Consider the following 20,010-nt stretch of genomic DNA (forward strand, 5'->3'; position numbering starts at 1 on the left):
CTGAAAGTAAGATTTCCAATTTCTGGGAAATATAGTCATTTTACACTGATTATGTCTGCCATGTATGCTTACTATTTCATGTACTTACATCTTATTTCTCCACATCAGTGGTTCTGAACCAGGGGTGATTTGTGCCCCCCAGGGGACATTTGGTAATATCTGGTGATATTTTGGTTTGTCATGATGTCAGGGTGAGGTTCTGGCATCTGGATACCAGGTTTGCTGCTAATCATTTTATAATAGACAAGGCAGTCCCCACAACAATGAATGAACCAGCCCCAAATATCAATATTGCCAAAGTCAAGAAACCATGCACTAGATAAGTTATAAGTCCTCCAGCTTAGCAGCTGAAGGACAAGTGCCCATTGAAATACAAACCTGGAAAATACCCAAAAAGAATGTTAAATATGTGGTTAGACTGAGAGTGACCAGTCGCAATCTTTCCACCCATGATTTCATTATTCTAGGACACAAGTTACTTTATTCAATAACACTCTGTGGAAACTTCATGACTCCTGGCCTGTGTAGGTTCTGAAAGGGTCTTATTTTCATTGTGGTCCATGAATTTTTTTTGCAGAGACAACCCATTTTGAAACACATTCATCCAAGCAGATGCCTTGTGAGGAAGAGTGACTGGTGTGGGCTTACCCATAAACTGTGTCTCTACCCTCCGTTTCCGCTCTGTGGTTTGTTTCTGAGCTGCACCGTATGCTGCTGATTGAACACCCTGAAGACGCAGAGTTAGCACCACAGCCGTTTCTTCTTTGTCTCCGGCAGTTCCATAGGCAGTAACGTTTGCGAGGAGATCAAAAGAATTAGCTATTCCCTGCCATAAAATATAGAAAATGTCACTAAGGAAAATGGAAAGAGATGCCTGAAACTGAATATTCTGTGCCCAAGACCTTTCTCTAGAGATTTGGAACTAAAGAAACACCTTCCTTGGGGATGCTTGTCTTCCTACATATCGAGATGATGGGTGTATTGCAACAGAATGCTTGGGAAATCAACGCAATTGTTCAAACCTAGTAGGAAGTAACTGTTCTCCTGTTATCGGGTCGCTTCTCAAAAAACTATGGATGAATACAGCTCTGCCTTCCGGTCCCACATTCTGTCCTTTCTGTCATTATTTTTCATGTATGTGTTGCTTTTCTTGTTCACGGTCTCCCTGTTCTGCTGTCTGCTATTCTCTTACCGTAAATATTCATTGTTAACCAATTGAGTAAAACAACAACTATATTAAAAACTAGTAAAATGAATAGAGTTAATCAATATGGTAAAAGAATCTGGTGAAATATCAGAGACTTCATGTATTGGGCCAGAAAGAACATCTGTTTTCACCTGTTTACCTATTGAATTAAGCCAAATACATATACGTCTGTGGGCTTCTAGACTGAGGAACTTTTAGGGGGTGGGTGGAAGGAGAGAGAAGCATAGTATCCTCAGTGCAGACTCACAGGCCCTCTTTTGGAAATAGTTTTAACTATTAAAATCTCTCCGAACCTCCCATTCTCCTAGTGATTTGGATACTTATTCTGTATGTGCTCCCTTTTCCTTCAAAAATGAACTAGGATTCCAGTGATCTGGCCTGCTAGCCAGATGATTGAGAGGAAACCCTGGGAGCCATTTGTGATGGTTCTCAACCACCCTTGTATATTAGAATCATTTGACAAGTTAAACTATATAGACAATAGGGCTCTAACCTCAGAGATTCTGATTCATCAGAGGCCCAGGTATAAGTACATTTTGTACAGCCTTCCAAGTGTTTCTAATGTATGGTCAAGTTTGAGAATCACCAAGCATGAAAAGATATTAAAATATTAGAAAGGATTTCAAACCTTTAAAGAGAGTGTTGCATTCCCATTTCCACACCTATTTGAGAGCCTCACTAAGTCAGAGCAAATCCATTTATTGTTATTCTGATAATTTGTGAAATTCAGCTAGTAAAACACACACTAGCATGGCAATTTGGACATTTTCTTTATACCACAGAGATCTGGGCTTCATAGAAATATGTGTATTTAACTTGGGCAGCCAAGACTTTAAGTGGCTGATAGTTCATGTGACCATGATGTTGACTTAAAGCTAATTATGCATTTATAGATGGTTAGTACAATTTGCCAGTAGTTTTCTCAGAACAAGTCAATATGTAAAAATCAAAATCAGTTATAAGAGATTTAGTATCTGAATTGAACACTTGAGGGATATTTTGTGGCATTCAACACATTTAGTATTAAAGAAAGGCATGCTCAACTGAGATTCAGAAAAAAAGGAAAATTTTTAATGCCATGACCTATGAGTTATTAACAGATATAAAGCTGCATTAATTAAAAATGTTGTTCCTGTTAGGGAAATAAGAAAATAGGTGAAACGAAGAGAGCAGAGAGTGTAAGAACTAAATTCATGTGTGTGGGATGCCCAACTCCAGGGCTGCAATAGGGCTAATGGTCACTTCCCCACCCAATTCACAAAAAAATTGCAAAATAGTACACAGAATTTCTATACACACCGCACCATGTTTTAGTTATCACATTGCATTTTGAAAAGTAGCATTTTACATTAGCGGGTATCTAACGAATAAATAGAGCTGGTACATTTAGGTTCTTATTTGGAAAAATATCTACCACACAACATATTGAAAAATGTTGCGAGAGTCTTAAGTATATTCTATGTCTGCCCCTTCTCATGCCCAGTTCACAAGATGATGACGGTATGAAACTCACTTGGACTTCACAGTCTCTGGAAAATTTATTTTTGCCAAGTTGAGAAGAATTAGGGTTGATTTCTAAGAATGAAAAATAGAAGAGAAGCTGGAGAGAGTTACTTCCTCAAGGTCAGGAACTATTTGACCTTACAAGATGAAAAAACGTCTCCCCATTTTTCTTCTCACATTCCTGTAGCACCAAGTATCTAAACGTGAGACAGGATCAAGTTTTCTAAAAAAAAAAAAAAATGTTTTGGAGACCCAGGGAAACAGAGTAACATTAATGAAGAATGTTTACCTTCAAATGTTCCTGAATATTTCTCTCAAACTCCTTATACCATCTCTATAGACTATTCCCTATACTAGCCACGGTCCCTGTTTTATTATATAAAACAGTGTAACCTATCACCAGCATTGGTGGGCAATAATTCTTGACATGATTTTTATGGCGTGTCCCCTGCCACCTTTTTTGACTACTGTTGTAGGTTGGGCTAAGGCAGTGGTTCTCAAACTCTGGTGTGCATCAGCACTGCCTGGAGGGCTTGTTCAAACACGCTGCTGGGTCCCATCCCCACAGATTTCAATTCAGTAGGTCTGGGGTGGGGCCTGAAAATTTGCATTCCTGACAAATTCCCAAACATTCCACTCTCCTGGCTGACACGGATGCTTCTGCTTCTGAAGCAAAGACAGCTCTTACCCAACTTCATTAGTCTCTTCTCCTACCTGAAAGTGAAAATATCCAGTTATCAACTTGCACTCATTTCCTGACAGGACCATTTACAGAAGAAACCCTTGCTTCCTTAGCTTTCCTCAAAGCCACGTGGCATGAGGCCAGACACTTCAATAAGCCCCTTCTAGCATCTTCTTACTGAGACACCGAAGCTTCCCAATGGGAGGTGCACTTTGCTGCAGCACATTAATAAACCTAACACTTTGGACATCATATGCATTCCTGGTGGTCCGCAGGCACTGGGATTTATCAATACTTACCCGTGCGTTCTTCCTCTTCATGTGTGAAGTTTGACTTTCCCTTACTTGGAGCCAAACCAGGTTGAGGGGTACGAAGGCAGCTTCCAATTGGATAGGTCCAATAATTTTGGGGTGGTCAGTCAGTGGCATTCATCCTCATCTGTGGAATGGAGCAAACAGTTCATAATCAAACCAGCTGAATGTATATGCTCCACCTATCCATTGGCAGTGGTGCCCAAGACGTTTCTGTCGACTGACAGCGTCAGAAATATTTAGAGATAATTGTTGAAAATATAAATCCCAAAGTAAATCTCAGACCCAGTAAAACGAATTTCAGAGAAGTTGGGACTCAGAATCTGATGTTTTCAGAAAAACACTGGGTGATTTCATTCAGCATACAGGTTTGGGAGCCACTGATAAGGACAGCTGGACTGAAGAGATAAGAGATTTTCCTAAGATATTAAGAGCTTAAAAATTATCCGAGTGTATGTTCTTTAGGAGAATTCTTAGCAGTAACAGCCTGCTGTGCACAAAGGCAATAATTCTCCAGTATCATAGAGATAATCAAAATGGGAATAGAAGACTAACCTGTTCATACAATGTCCACATCTAGGACAGGGAGTGGATAAATGGGAAAAGTCAACTGTTATGCTGTTATGATTCCCATTTGTTTCCTGGGTTTTAATTTGATAATGTGCACAGCCTTCTCTATCTGCTTAGTAACGTTTCCAACTACGGATGGCCTTGGGCTTTGATTGAAAACCCTGGTCTATTAGGCTGTTATTGCAGAATGAGTTAAGACTCTAAGGTGTGGACTACTTTCAACATTCACTGTTATTTTTTTAAAGCAACCAATAAAAGAGAAAAATCAATTGTAGGCCTGGTGTCACATTTCGGTTCTATGACCTGTTTTCTTCCTGGCATCTTTGCTCACTTCGGTAGGTTTTCTCTAGAATTTCACGTCATGTTCTAAGGAACTGGTTCAATTTTGCTGCAACTAACTCTGTTCTGATTTTTGAAGGCTGTTACTCTATTTGGACTTACCGTTGCAATCTTCTGTGCCGTTTGTAAAATTCTCCCTTCCAGGACATGATATAAATCCTGTGTCAGTGGTAGATTCATAACCCTTTGTGATGTTATTGCACGTTGCATTTGGGGGACAAGTAGTGGAGACATTTTCACAGTCACAACAACCGTTAGAGTGGAGGAGAGGATAGGAACTCTGTTTAGACCCTGGTCTGCCTCAAGTCAACTTGAGTCTTGGTTACTTGAATCCTTTTATGTGCTGAGTGTGACACTCGGCAAGTGGTACTCACTTTGTAAACATTTGTTCAATGGATGATCAATGAACATGATTGGTGTTGCCAGCTTATGTTATTAGAAAAAAAAAATTTTTCTTTCAGCAGGGACTCAAACTATTTTGGAAAACATTGGAGCAATCTTCTTGAACTGTCCTACTCAAGGTGTGGTCTCTGGACCAGCAGCATCAGCATCACCCGGGAGCTTGTTAAAAATGCAAATTTCCTGGCTCCACCCCAGCCCTACTGAATCTAAGTCTGGGTCCTGGGCTAGGAATCTGTTTGAACAAGCTCCCCAGGGGATGACGATGATGCTCAGGCTTGAGAACCTCTGCATCTCAGCTGCTTCTAGAATAAAAGAGTTCTCTGATGAAAACCCTAAGAATTTTTAATGACTTGGTTTAGAATTTCTTGACCTTTATTTCATTCTTTTACATCAACTCAGTCATGAGTCACCCTGTCACTATTTAAAGCCATGGTTTTCCATCAGCCAAAATTCCCAGGTTCATATTGGACTTCTTAAACCTCAGATTGTTTTCAACACCAGTTCTATTTCTAGTTCTTCCTTCTTTATCACCTCACCAAACCTATGACTCATTTTCTCTCTCCTCATGAAGCTTTCTCTCTAATCCCCTCCATCTCCTCTCCTTTTCCCAAGATCCAAGTCCCTTTCATATCTTCTTATCCATTGTCCTATCTCACACCCTTTCTCCATCATCTCTGGAAGCAGATGGCTATGATTCAGGGGGCAGATTTATTTGTCTAAGATTTAATTTTTAAATTACTTTTAATTTCATTAGTTGTGATATTGAAACTTTTGTATTTAATCCAAATGAGATAAAATTATAAAGAAAGATTCATCCTCTAACATATGATAAAGTAAATAAAAATTTTTAAAATGTGTGCCAAAACATGCATCTAAATTGTTCACCTGGGAGATTATGTACTCATTTGAATAAAATCACTCCATATACTATCTTTTAATTCTTTTCTCTTCCTTTTATTTTCCTTTTTATTTTTCTGGTCTTCTTCCTTTTTTCCTCCCTCTTCACACCTATACATTTTGTCTTTGGACTTTATTACTGAGAAAGACAAGAAAATTCACCTCATTTTCACTTTCTCTTCCAAATAGTATTTTTGAAAAGAAATAAAAGACATACCATCTTCAACTGAAGAAGAAACAACACTTTGAATAGCATTTTGTATGATTTCTGACATTTCGCTTTGACCAACCACCTGGGGAAAGGATGAAATGATCTGAATCCATTGAGCTCCTATGTAAGCCCTGAGTCCTGAACTCACTAATGCATTGCTTCTGAAGGCCTCTGAAGAAGTGTTCTTCATTGCTGGTGTGCAATAGAGAAGTCATCTTATTTCCAACATTATGATCAGTGCTTGAGTCGGAGGAAATAGAAACAACACTTATTGTGCACTTATTCTGGCGAGTACTGAAATAGGCAGTTTACTGGTGTTATCTTACTTAATCATTGAAGCAGGCCTCTTCATACAGTAACTCTTAAAGCCATTTTAGTGACCAGGAAAATGAGGTTCAAAGAAGGGAAGTCACTTGCTCCTGGTCTCCCAGCTGGTACGTTGCAGGACGGATAGAGTCTGGCATACTAGGGAAAAACCTTCATGGAGGCTATTACAGCACCATGTTTCAATGTGCACGCGCATGATTGTGGACACACAACAGCAGTTGTAATGGGGTCTCATTTTAGGTTTTCCCAGGAGAAACTACTGATGGATAATTCTGGTCTTTAGATTCCATGTAATTTTCAAATTATGTACAAATATTTTGCACCCTCTTATCTTCCTCAACAGCTATAAATCCATATCCTTTCTCAATCTAAATCAGCTTCCATTTTAGCGAGTAATGGAATACTCAAATGCAAATACCATAGATTTACTTTCCAATGAAAACCTATACATGCTCATTTGATTAAGGTGTTATTTTTAGGGAAAAAAAGAAGTATATTCAAGTAGACAAAAGAGCCATATATATTCTGCAAAATATTGCAAAAATGTTACCTATTGTAGCTGCCCCTCTATGGCCGCAGGAAGTGAGGAAACAGTGAGATTCCTCTCTTCTGGTTATAAAGAGTGAGTATCAGAAGCATCTGAAGGGTCATGATATTTACATAATGGAAACAATGGACAAAATGCCATTTTGCATTATTTTGTAATAAAGTTATTTATTAATAAAGGAGTGAAGCATTCTACCTTATCTCATTTTGCCATTAAGAATCTAGTTAAATGAAGCTTTGATTAAAATAATGCCTATCACTACTAAGCATTTATCACACATAAGGCATCCCACAAAATGTCATTCAGATGTTCTATTTATTTTATTGCATTTCCTCAAAATAGCCATATCATGTAAATATTATCATTCACATTTCAAGTTGAGGAAGAAGCAACCTAGAGAGGTTCTATATTCTCCCAAGGTCATCTCTTGGTATCTATGGGAGCAGAGGTTCAAACTCACGATTGTCTACCTGTAGATCAAATAGCATTGGCCTCCATTCTCTGTGTGATATTCTCTTCATTACTTAAGAAGCTCACTTACCATCTCTATGCCACACTTTCTCCATCGGAAACAGGTTGAGGACAATGTTTGTCTTTCTTACCTCCAAATGGTTGTAAGATAATATAAAATCACACACAGGGACTGTGTTGAAAACCCAGTGCTGTAGAACTGCAAGAGGTACTAACCACTTCCTTCACCATCAACAAACCTTGGGTTGAACACTTTTGAATCTCAATGAAAGCAAGAAAGCAGTAGAGTCCTGAGAGGAAACAAAGATAATTTAGGTTAATAGCTGGCATCCACAAATGCCTTCTGGGTCTTCGAGTCGGCCTGGGGCTGAACTTTTTTGCCATCCTGCACATTGCAGAGTTCAGTACTGTCTCTTAGTTTCCGCCAAACCAGGTGCAGAAGTTCAATTAGGGAAATACAGTGTGCCACTGGCATAACTCCAACATTTCCACTCTAGCCAACGGCCTTTCACATTTTTGATCGTGGAGAGACCATTATAAGAGTGGATAATTGGCCCTTGGGAATCAGATTCGATGTTTATTAAGGGACTGTTTCCTAGGAGTTTCATTCTTTAGAAAATAAAGTATTGCCAAAAAAAAAAGCAAAACACGAAAGTTGGACAGAAACTCAAGAGTGAAACAGAGTCAACAATTAGAGGTGTATTCTTATTTAGTTGGGATTGTCACCAATGTCCCATTTTAATGACACAGGATTTTAAGGTGCATGTAAGATTAAGTCTGGTGGCTAGTACTTGTGAAGTCTCAATTTTATGATGCCATCTTTGCCATTATTATTTCCTTGACCTTTTCCCTCCCCTCACCTTTACCTCGACACAAACACATACACACACACACAACCACCACCACCATCAACAACAGGGGCGCATGGATGACACAGGATGGATAAGGCGATGCTGCAGCTTAGCAGACTAAAAGAAGATGAGATGATAACAGTGATCTGAAGACAACCGTCTTTTAGGTTCAGCAGTTTATCTGCAGGCTTGAACTGCACATTAGATCATTTTCTCCTTGGAGAGGGAATAAGCTGTTTAAGCCCTTACCCCAGAAAAGCAGCACTCCTCTTGTAGCCAGAGATTTGAGCGCTGTTTCCTGACAAAAGTCAGAGACACACCTGATCCCTTATTTCTCCCACCTGTTTCATAGAATCTTCAGCGATGATGGTCTAGTCATGTAAAACAATACACAATTTTCCTTATTACCAAAATTGCATGATCATTTTAGCAGAAAGTCAGGTAAGCAAAGAGAAAAAAAAATGAAAACTGAGTCAACTGTAAGTTCATCTTTCAAAGATATTCCCTATGAATATTTTGGTGCTTTGTCTTCCAGCCAATTTTCCTCTTATGTACATAAACATGAAAATTTCATTTCACAACGTTGGTATCCTATAATAGCTAAACTTAGTTTTTGCTCAAAAATAGACTCCGATTTGATTTTTAATGTCTAGAGTACTTAATTTGAATTTATTATAATAGCTTTAACCAGCATCCTATCAACAGACACTTAAGAGTTGGGAAAATTTTCAATATTATAAATCTGCTTACATGGAAGGTCTTCTTTGGTTCATTATGAATTGGACAAGGTCCCATTTGTCTCAGGCAACAGTGGGGAAGGGCAAGTCGGACCTGATTCCAATAACCTTGTGATGGCCTTTTCCCAAGTTAAGGACTCTTGAATCACAAATATCTCCAAAATTTCCAGCATAATAGTTAGAGATCCACATACCACTATCTCTGTCTCCTCAAACAGCCCAACATCTTCACCAGCTCCTGTGGCCCCAGAAAAACCACAGTGACACCAGGGACCTCTGCTACAGCAACCAGTTTTTCTGGAAACCACTCCAACCTGGAAGGAAGAGAATAAATCCCCCTTTTTCTGCCTCTGTTTTATGTTTCCTGTGTGACATGAGCTCTGCCATTTATACTTGTATGACTTTCCAGGGCTGCTGTAACAAAATAGCACAAAGTGGGTGACTTAAAACAAAAGAAATTCAATCTCTCCCAGTTCTGAGGCCTAGAAATCTGATATCAAAGTAGCAGCAGGCCCTTCCTTGACTCCCCCAGCTTGCGGTGGTGGCCGCTAATCATTGGTGTTCATTGGCTGCAGCTGCAACAGTCCAATCTCTGCCTCTGTCATCAAATGCTGTTTCCTCTCCAACCAGTCATATTGGATTAGAGTCCACACTAATGACCCCATCTTAACTTGATCACATCTGCAAAGACCCTCTTTCCAAATAAGGTCACATTCATAGCTTCCAGGGATTAGAACATCAACATATCTTTTGGGAGACACAATTCAACCCATAGCAATAGCCTTGCTCCAAGTCAGGAGAGGTGGGTTTGAATGTGGGAGACCATAAGTTTATGAGGTGGTTGCAAAACCTAGAAGACTCTGCCTCAGCCAGAGTCTCGTGTGTGTGTGTAGTTGTGCATCTTGCAATTCCCAAGTCAGTAGCCATGTAAGCCTTTCATTTTTTTATCTTAATATATTTTATTTAACCCAACATCTCCAAAGAATTATCATCTCAACATGTAGTTAATATATAATTATCATTGAGGTATTACACATTCATATTTTTATATAAAAGCTTTGGAATCCATTGTGTATTTTACACTTACAGCACATCTCAATTTGGACTAGCCCCATTTTAAATGCTCAATGGTGACATGCAGCTAGAGTCTACCAGATAGGAAAATATGGTTTAAAAAAATAGATTTTATTTCTTATAACGTTTTACAGTTATAGGTTTATCGTTTTAGGTTTACAGAAAAATTAAGTGGAAATTATAGAGAGTTCCTATATATACCCTAATCCCCCCCAACATAGTTTCCCTATTATTAACATCTCATTAGTAATCTATATAGCTTATATAACATTATTACTGTAACATTATTAACTACAAATTATTAACTTGAGTGTGGTACATTTCTTATAATTCCTGAACCAGTCCAGATACCTTATAATTAATGAAAGTCCATAGTTGGAATTAGGGTCACTCTTTGTGTTGTACATTCTATGGGTTTTGACAAATGCATAGTAATATGTATCCGCCATTACAGAATCATATAGAACTATGGTTTCACTGCCTTAAAATCCCCTTTGCTCCAGGGCCATAGAGGTGTGTAAGTGTGACCTTTGTTTTAGTCATAGATGTTTGGGGTGATGGGGAATACAGGGGCTCCTTCCAGCTAGTATCCTCTGCTTTAGGGTGAGGCAAGGGAGGAATTTCTCACAACAGCATTAATAATGGAGGAAACCAATGTTGAGGGTGCAGAAGTGGATCATCACAACATATTGATTCCGGAATTAACATGGTTAAAAGAACTGAGGAAAAGGAAAGGAGGTCAATTTTTAGAAAATCAAAATGCAACATTATTTCTGCATTGATCTTGAGTTACTGATTTGGAATCTTATAAATTCAGCATGACTATTGATTCCCCAGGCAGGGACTCATGGATTTGTGGTGTTTCTGCACTCATGATTGGTGTGCAGCCATGCATGGGTCACACACAGAATGTTCTGTGGCTGCCCTGGGCCCTGGGTGTGTGAGTCTGTCCCTCCCTATCTTGCACTTTGGAGGCATTGATGCTGGATTGTTCTTGTCTGAGCCCTGAGTGGCATGGGCCCTGTCTGTCACCTTCACCTTACACCTGACATCGCCTCCTCTGATGCAGTTCATTTGCATCACTGCAGAGGTTGTTGATGCAAATGGCTTGTTGACTCAGGCTTGGGACCCAATCTGGCCAAGAGCAAATGGTCCCTGGAACCTTGTTATCAATGGACATGGATGAAATCATAGAGTTTATGGATACAAAATAAAAGAAATGTGCATACCTCACTAAGACTCTATACACTCGTCCTTGGAGATTACATCCTGTAAGAGATGCATAAACACAGTCTCCTCCTTTCTTCCTTTTCAGGCACCTGAGAATGGCATCAAAGTAGACATGGTTTCATGTCTCCCCATCCCACACAGCCTTACCTGTGGAAATTTGTACAGTTCCAGCAGTGTTCCAATCTGGGCAGAAATTGCACATGTTGTTCCAGTAAGGGCTGCTAGAGACTTGCTCTCTCTCCTACAGGTGTAATTTGGGATGTCGTTGCCCAGCCCTGAGAGCCAAGTGAGTGAACTCTCCAGTGTCCTCTGTTCATAGTGCAGGACATTATAGAGATCAACTCCCAAAGATATGTTGGGTAAAAAATGGTGGTTTCTGTTGATTTCCTCAATGGCAAAAACCAAGGCCACAACATACTTATAGTTCTTGTACTGAAACCTGCTGTGACGGATGGGGCTCCTTAGGGAAAAGACTCAAACCACAATTATCTTCAAATCCAATGTAATCACTTAATTAAGGAAGAATGCCAAGCCAACTCATTCCATCTGTGGCAACAGCTCTCCTGAAGCCTTAGAATTTATAGCTAAATCAAGTAACATCACCTGGGCTCTGGAACATCCTTACTGAATTCCACACACATGGAGAAAAGTGATGAAGTTTATGAGAAAAGTTTAATGAATGGAAAAGCAGATCACATTCAGAGTACGTTTTGTAAATGGTTCTTTGGTTCAGGATCCAAAATGCTTGTTCATTTGAACACATCATCAAATGCTTCAGAGAACAGCGATAATATCAACATGAGATTGGAGATAGCCCTGGGGAGGAAGAGTAATTACAACTGAAGGCTCTGGGACAAGCAGAGAAGCACGGCATCTGTGGGTTGAGAATGGTGCAGCAGAAGGCTGGCAATCAAACTGCCTAAACTTCTGCCCCATGAAACTCGTGTATCTGCCACTGTCAACAACAAGGCAGCTAGGAAGAGCTTCAGAGCTCTCATGAAGAAGGAATCACCGTAAGGCAGGAACATCTGGAAGAAGTTTGAAGGAGTTAAAACTGAAAACACTTAGGAGTCTAAGAGACACAGCTTTGTACAGTTTAAAAATTGAAAATGTGATTACCAAAACTGACTCAAATAGAAAATAAAGAGAGAATATTATACAAATGTGGCCATGTGGTTTCAAGAGAACATTTGAGAAAAAAATTCCAAATATCCACCTGGCCTGGAAGAATTTACATGGGTCGTTGCCTGCACGCCAACTTGGCCAGGAACAAGGTCTCCTGAGCTGGTGTGAATGGAGAGCAGAGGGCGAAAAGAAAAGCATTCAGCCTTTCGTCCTGCAATGAGAACAAGCTCTCCCTCCAGCATCCAGGTGCCTGAAGCTGCGGGGACACATGAGTTGAGCTTGACTTCCGCCCCCAGGAGACTCATCCCAGACCTTCCCTGACAACACACTTGTCATTATAAATAACATGTCAGTACATTTGAACATTTAGATGAAATTCACAAATTGCCAGGAAAATGAAAGTTACCAAAACTGTCTCAAGAAGAAATGAGAAATCTGAATAGTCCCATATCTAAAGAAGAAACTGAATCCATAGTTTAAAACATTCCCACATTTCATCGTGGCCAACACCGCTGCTGGCAAATTTCACCAAACATTCAGGAGAGAAATAATACACATTGACTCTAGCTCTTCCACAGAACAGGAAAAATGGGAAAAACTTTTTGATTTATTTTATGAGAATAGCTTAACTTTGCTACAAAAATCTTACAAGGTCATTACAGGAAAGGAAATTTACAAGCCTCTTTTTTTCTGGAACTAAACTCATGTATTCCTAAAAAAAATTAACCTTCCAAATCCAGCTACATATTTGAAGCAGGCCACATCATGACCAAATTTGCTTTAAGCATTGCCATTCAGTGTGCTACTTCCTGAAAAAGGAGAAATAATAATCTGGGTAACTGCGGTTATTATCTATTATATATATCATGTATAATCTACTATAAACAGAACTGGTCATGTTCTGTTTGTTGGCCTGGGTGGTGTTAACACATGTGTACACTTTTTAATAACTTATCAGTCTTTACACATGGGTTTGTGCTCTATTCTGATTGTATGTCATATTTCAACAAATATGTTTATTAAAAAGAGAAAATGAAAGCACAACAACGAATGAAAACCATAACAGTTATCCAATTGAGAAGTGCCCAGAGGACTAACCAGAAAGTTGGGGGAAAACACACCGAAACAGACCTAACAAGTTAAAATGCAGAGTTATTTAGAGTCAATACAAACCGGAAATTTACCTTATTGAAGGTGAAATTGTAGAGATATACACATGTGCATGTGAGTATTCTATCATGTATACATACATCTATGTGATATACATAGGTACATGCATTATATATATGTATGAGTGTTTGTGGACACACACGCACATATGCTTCGCTCTATATATAGAACTTATAGGGGGAATGTTTATCTGTGTGTGTGTGTATCTATATATATACATACGGCTGCTCTGGAGACGGAGGGAGGGACAGATGTTTACTGACCACCTACAAGGTTTCTCAAACTTAATTTTTCCAACATTTGAAATGTCATTTTTTAAAACTTAATATATGTTTCAATAATACATTTGTGTTTTAATGTGTTATACCAGTATAATCCCAGCATTTTTAATTTGTTCATTAATGGCAGAATTCTCCAGCTTGTATGCATTCTCTTGATGCTGTGATGTAATAGGCTGGGCGCTGACAGCCTCCCTTTTGTATTCCACAAAACTCAAGTTTGTGGTCTCTCTCTGGCCTGCGGATTTGGACCAAGTTTCTGTACGTGCTCACTAGCTGTCCTCCAAAATTCACTCTAACCACCACTGTTGGGAGCATACACAGGGAAGAAGCCCTAGGGTGGAGGTGTGTGTATGTGAGGCACGTAGAGCACTGGGGGTGCCTAAGGGCCAGCTGGGGAGATGCATGGGTGAGGCATACCCCACAAGTCATGGGAGACTTCTTGATGGAGTGCTCAGTGCAGTTACAGGATCCACATCCTTTAAAGCCCTCTAAGAGTACCTAGCTGCCAATGCCCCCAAACTCTTCAACCCATCCACACTCATACTTTTGTGTTCCAACAGAGGGCTGGAACTTCTCTTCTTGAAACCTGGACTTCCACAAAGGCCCTCTCCTCTGTGTGTCATGATCTAAGACAGTGTTTTCAGGGGTTTCCATGCAGCAGCTGAAAGGAACTTGAGCTGGTTCACGGGCCACTGTAGGGTCCAGAGCTGGGACCGAGGTCTGTCTGCCTATTACCAGATGCATGGCTGGGTGAGACTCCCTCTGGGTCCCTTGGCATATGGTGCTGGATCCCACTTCACCCACAAAGGCACTTTTGTCTATGGATGGATGCCAAAGCATTGTTAGTGCAGCAGTAGAAAAACAGGAGGTATCTTATTCTACCATGATGCTGATAACACTCTCCTTTGAATTACAGAGATTCAAATTTGACTCAGTTTTTCAGGAGCCTGATATTTGCCTACAATTCTCTACAACCTCAGACTCTCCCAGACCCACTCTATGAAGGACATAGAAAGAATGTTCTCAGATCTACTTACAAGGGCCATGCAAATAAAAGCCAACAAATTGGTTCTGGTCATTCTGCTGGGAACAGAGGGCAGTGGACGTCTCATACATTCTGGTTTGGAAGCAAGACTTCTTGTTCTCTGTGGATGAATAAACAACAAGAAAAGAGAGCCTGTGGTAGGTAAATACATGCTTGATTCATCTGAAAAGTTCATTTCCTTCCCTTCAACTTGAAGGTTAGTGTAGGGCGAGAGCACGGGTAGTTTCCACTGTTCACCTTCTCCCTTAATATTCAGAACAGAGAATCAGTTTTATTTTGGGTGGCAATTCAACAAACTAAAAGATAAAATTCCTAACCCTTCTTGCAGATAAGAGTGACCAGACCAAATTCAGGCCAATGATGTGTGACAAGAAGTATGGAGTGGGGGTTTGTGGAGGCTGCACAGGTGGAACTGACATAGATGGGAGGTTCAGCATTAGACACATGTGACAGCAATCCACAGGTGTTGTAGGTATCATCTCATATACACCTGACGATGTTCCTAGAAAGCTGTTTTTAGCACCATCCCCATTGTGCAGGTTGGGAGACTGGGGAGATCTTGAGAGGCACAGTGGCTTTTCCAGGACACAGAACCGGTAGGATAAAAGAGGTGTGACTTCAGCTCTGTCTCCTCAAAGCTGGCCACTGGTTCCATGTCCAAGGAGCTGTGGGGAGGGTGGTGATGGATATTTGAGTACAGTGATGGAGATGACATGGGCAAGGAGGGAGAGCAGCCAACAGCCTAGCGGGGGCTTTGAGTGGGTCTGATTGAAGGAAGGGGCCAAGTAATAGAACCTTGAAGAAGTGACCTCACTTCCTTGGTGACAGCCCCCAACAGAACTTAGAACTCTGGTTACCAGGCACCCACACTGTAACCACAGCCTCCTGTCCAGTTCATTTGAGTGGAGACACTCGACACAGCAGGATGTTCTCGTGTTGTCCCGTGACTTTCCGAGGCTCTGGCCCCCGGAAAGCCAAGAATGAGAGCATATTAAGTCGCTTTAGACATTGGCTCAGCCCTCACCTCGAATGTCTGTGGCCTTTTGGCAGGAGGAACCATCAGGTAACAGCGTAGCCGAGGGCAGGCCACTCTAGGTCAGGACACAACTGTGATCCCAAATGGACAGCCCCACACCCCTTGACCCTCATTGTGTGTGTGTGTGTGTGTGTGTGCGTGTGTGTGTATGTGGGAGGTGGAGTTAGAGAAGGTAGTATGAGGAGGAACCACCCTGAGCAGGAGGAGGTAGCTAAATGGTGGAGATCTGGTTGTGTGTCATGTTCACACTGAAGATCTTGGCTGCAGGAGAGGATGGTGATTGCTGGGGACCAAGCTCTTCTACCCACATGTGAATCCCAGGCCATCGAGGTGTTCACATTCCTTCCCTGATGGAGACTATGCAGATGCCCCTCTGTGCCTGAACTGTGGTGGGGTTTCCCTCTGTGGCAAAGTCCAGGCAGGCCCCTGATGCCTCCTGGCCTGACTTCTGGGCACTGTCACTGCAGAGCTGCACCCAAGTGATAGTTGAGGAGCTGGTAGATGGTTTCCAGTTCGCCATCTCCCTGGAGAGGACACAGGTGCACCAGTCCATCAATGAAGAGGGCTGGTCTGATGTGAGTGTGGGTGCAGAGGGGTCTTCATACCCAGGACTCTGAGATGACCAAGGCACTACTAGAATGCAGACTCAAATCTGAGTCTCCCCTGGAACCCCCCGGGGTTTTCTCATTAGAGTGCTCCACAGTCCCACTCCCAAAGGAATCTGGACCTCCACTCCTTCCCACCAGCTACACAGGAGGGTAGAAAGTCACCTCAATTCTCCCGCTGGTTCACCATGATGTCATTGAGTGTATGTCCCTCCTCCTCTCCCTCAGTGTGAGGATGAGTCCACCGTGAATTTAAATGAGGCCTGCAGGATGCGGGCCCTCCAGACAGGCATGATGGAGAAGCTGACAGAGTCCATCGCACCAGCTTTCCTGAGTAGGAACATCTCTAGCTTCACCACCTTCGTGGTCAACTACTCGGCCTTAGACACATCCCACCAAGTCAAGGACCAGCTGTTTACTAGGTGAGTGGCCACTCCCTCCTCAGCACAGTGGTGACTCTGCCCCCTGCCAGCTGTGTGTCCTGGGAGTGTCACCAAATCTCTCTGAGCCTCAGTTTGCTCCTCTGAAAAGTAGGGTGGGAAAGGATAAATTTCCTGGGGATCTTGTAGGAACTCATGGGATCAGCCATGGCGGGTGCTTACCTGATGCCTGGCTCTGCAGAGAGGGCTGTGGACGTGCTGTGGTTGTTCATGGTGTTTATTTCTCTCTTCCCCATGAAAAGTAGTCTGCCTCACCCATCTCTGAGATGCGGCCTTTCTGAGTTTGGAAAAGCACATGGAAAGCACCCTGTCAAGGAGTTGGAGATTCCATCCAGCTGGTCCTGGTCCTTTTCCTTGAGGTAGCCAATCAAGGATCTCTGGGGCAGCAGAGAGGCCCTAGGCCCACTCAGGTGTCTGGGATGGTTCTGGGTGGACTACATTCATTCAACCATGTAGATTAAGCACCTACTGCATGCAGGACATTTGGAGACAGTAAACTCAGTGAATGAAGGAGACACAATGCGTGGCCTCAATTTCCGTCTGAGAGTCAGACATTGACATTAGACATCATTCGCAGGTCTTGTCATCCACCGTCCATCCCAAGGGATGCCCTCATAGCTTCCTTTACATCTGGAGGCATCTCCCCTTATTCCAGCCAGGAGGGCAGAGCGCAGGACCACCTAAAAAAGTGAGTGGTCTTTGGGTGCAGAAGGACGGCCTCCTGTCTCTAAAGAACAAGCTGTGGGGGGAGAGATGGAGGCTGTGGCTGAGGGGAGCCTGTCAGAAGCCGCATCTCACGCATCTTTTGATTCCCATGGGAAGGCAGAGGCCCGGTGGCTTCCACTCCAGGAGGACAGGAGTCAAAGAGCTATGGATGGGTGCCAGGACCCCTGGGAACCAGAGGGGTGGCTGGGCTGAGTTCTCCCCTAGAAACCCATTCCCACCACAGACCCATTTGAATCTGCCTCCCCTTCTCCACATCTACCTCTTCTGACCACCGCCTCCAGGCCCAGAACAGGAGGTGTGTGAGCAACCTGCTCACAAATTTGTCTCAGTGCTCAATCCAGTTGCACAAGTGCATGGAGGGCCGGGGTGGGCTGTGTCCCAGACCTTCAGGAGAAGAGTGTCAGTGGGAAGAGAGTCACAACAGACTCTGTGTCAACCTGCTGGATAAGCAGGCCTGCCACTGCCAGGACAGCCTCACAGGGGTCAGGGCTGCCATGTGGCTCTCACCTGGATGGAGAGGGGCAGGCATAGGGCCCAGTCCCAAGCCAGGGTGCCTTGGGTGAGAAGCGTGGAGGGAAAGCCCAGGCCTCTGACTCTGTTGCCCAATTGCCTCCCCCAGTGCCATCTCTTCTCTGGTGGGAACCTGCCTGGACCCAGGGCAGGATTTCTGGGAGCTCCTGCACTATCCCTGCTTCAGCATGAAGCTGGCCTCTCTGCATCTCAGCTTGCCTGGCTCGGGGCTTCAGGGCCACGCCTACCTTCTCCAGGTCCAGCTGGAGCATCCACGGCCTTTTGAGGCAGAGCTGGAAGGTGAGGCGACTGCAGTCTGGGAAGACAAGTTGCAGAGTGTTCAGAGGCTTGGTTCCCTTCAAGGCAGTGGGGTCTTTCCTGGCTTTGACAGGCACAGGGGAAGTCAGCTACTTGAGTGACACTGTTTCTTTCTCCTGCTTCAGTACCATCTCCAGAGCTCCCTCCAGCTCCAGAGCCAGAGCAAGGGCCAGCTCCATGGCTACATCCAGCTCCAGCTCTAGTTCCACCACCTGTGCTAGAGCTGGAGCCAGAGCCACCACCAACCTCAGCTCCAGCCCCAGTGCCAGCTCCTGAGCTGGAGCCAGCTGGACCATTGGCTCCAGGGAGAATCCTCCCTCCACCTGGAGAGATAACAGAAGAGCCAGATCCAGCCCCAGAGCCCACCTGCCCCTGGGATGTGACCTCCAAGAACCTGCTGAGGGAGGAGAAGCCTGACTTCTTGGAGTTCCCTCCCCGGCTGGTGGCAGAGCAGTTGACACTGATGGATGTGGTGAGCAGCGGGGCTCTCAGGGCAGGTGGGGCCGGCCTTCCCTGTGCCATCAGCTGCCCCACACCTGCCATTTCCTGATCCAGAATCCCATGATCTCGCTCCAACCTTTTGCTTCCCCACTTACCCTCATGTGACCTGAGCAGCCTTCTTAACTCCCAAGCCTTTGCTGTCCTCATGTGGACAGTAGGGATGGACTTTGAGAGCAGCTGCCATGCAGAGTGGCTGTGCAGGTGGATGAGGTGGAGCAGAGAGGAAGTTGGGCAGAGTCTGCGTTTTGGTGGGGGAGGGGAGCACACTGAAGTGCTGTCTCGTCCTTGGGTAGTTCACTCATTTGCCCAGGAGGCCTCAACAGCCTCAGCACTAATTAGGCACTTCATGTGTACATGACTACAAGGCAGACAAACAAAGCCCGTGGTTGTTGCTGCCTTGGGGGAATGTGCATCTGAAAGAGAGTCAGACCCCAGGATGGTCAGAATGGGTGGAAGATGCCCCTAGAGATGGTCAAGCAGGAGCCGAGTTCTGGTGCTTGGAGGAAGTGAGACTGGGCGGCGAGCAAATGCCACTTCCCTGCGCCACAGTATAGGTTCCGGGGTCGTCCTGTGCTGGGTGCCCTCAGGGGACACAGGCAACACCCAGGGACTCCCACAAGCCTCAGGCCGCATTCTCAGCTTCCTGTGCTCCAGCTCTCACCACTGGCCCGGCCTGGGACTGGGGGCTGCGGATGCTGAGCTGGGCTGTGGCAGGGCTGGGTGACACTCCCTGTCCTCCCCAGGAGCTGTTCAAGACAGTGATGCCCCACGACTTCCTGGACTCCATCTGGTCCCAGTGTGACAACAGGGGCAATGAGCACCTGGCACCCAGCATCCATGCCACCATAACCCACTTTAACAGAGTGGTCGAATGTATAGTCACCACCTGCATTG

The sequence above is a fragment of the Diceros bicornis genome, unplaced genomic scaffold (genome assembly GCF_020826845.1).
Source record: "Diceros bicornis minor isolate mBicDic1 unplaced genomic scaffold, mDicBic1.mat.cur scaffold_256_ctg1, whole genome shotgun sequence".
NCBI lineage: Eukaryota > Metazoa > Chordata > Mammalia > Perissodactyla > Rhinocerotidae > Diceros > Diceros bicornis.